Raw genomic sequence first — 1,398 nt, forward strand, 5'->3', positions numbered from 1 at the left:
TCTTGTGCTGAGTGCAGTAGAAATACCATCATAAATCTGGCTGCATTTTGCCATCAAGATCTATCTTCAATTAAGATATAGAGAACAAAAATATACATATACAGAAATAATAAGAAGATAAAACAAGATGAATGCCATAAAATGGAAAATAAATTGATACAGTAGTTCAGGAGGAAATAAATTTATTTTTGCTGGAAGGGTATGGGAGGATTTCATGAAAAAGACAGCTTTTAGCAGGGCTTTGAAAGATAAATAAAATGCTGTGATTTGTGAGAAAGCAGGAATTGGAAAGAGGATGGGTATTCCAAACAGAGAAAAGTATATTAGGAAAGAAAGTTGGAAAACTGTACAGAATCTGTAAAAAGTTAGCACTAAGTACAAAACTTTGAGCCAAATTGAGAAAACATGAGTTTAATGAAAATATACTGTAGATTTCTGAGTTTGTGTTACAGAGCAAAAGAGAAAGTTAAGCCAGATAAGAAATAGGGAATGTCATAAGTCCTCCCCAATTGAGATACATATTTTTAAGCTGAGTGACTTTCTGGCAAGTCTTTCAAAATAACCTATTGTGGATATACGCATAACTTTACCTCTTGGATGGATATACACTAGAGTAAGATGTGAGGCTGGCATAGTTTCAGCATCTAACCAAGGAGGCCAGGAAGCAAAAGAAGGGCTAACACATACTGAGCTTCAGCTTCTCCTAACCTCACTCATTATACTTTTTACTTGTGCTTGAGTTATAAACCCTTGCCCCCACACACCACATTCTGAGTTCTCAAGGATTATTCTACTGAATGTTGTTCTAATAGGAGCTAGGGAAGAATGTAGCTTGGGGTAATAATAAAGATAAAGACTGACTTTTGCCTCTGAGCTTTTGCTTTTGTTCAAGTGCAACTTTACTTCTAAACGATAAAGAAGTCTATGGTTTTGAGCAAGTGTATTTATTGGGTTTGTTCTCATTCCATGGAAAGCAAAGCATGATTTGTGGTTGTGTTTGGAAACCAAGAGGAATAATTTTTATTCCATGGGAAACAGTCTCAAGAAGACATTTAATCAGCCAAAAAGGGCCCCACAAGGGCAACCCAGAGTGGCTTTAAACTTTTATCAAAATACTGTACAAGTAGTCTTATTAAGAGTCCCTGGTGATTTTTTTCAAGTACTTTGATACTAACTCTGCTTGTTTTTAGGATATTTGTTATTCTTGAAACACAGCTACTTTTTTCTTGGCATTTTCCTTTTAAACAACTAATGACTTCTGTTATAGAAAAGCAAATGACTCTCTTTGAAATATTTAAAACATTGTACAGTATTTAGACCAGAAACAATAACAAATTGCATATTAATATAAATCATAGGCAGTATATATCACAGTGCTTTCCTGTAGGCTAGAAGAAT

Source organism: Pteropus alecto, unplaced genomic scaffold, assembly GCF_000325575.1.
Source record: "Pteropus alecto unplaced genomic scaffold, ASM32557v1 scaffold250, whole genome shotgun sequence".
NCBI classification, from domain to species: domain Eukaryota; kingdom Metazoa; phylum Chordata; class Mammalia; order Chiroptera; family Pteropodidae; genus Pteropus; species Pteropus alecto.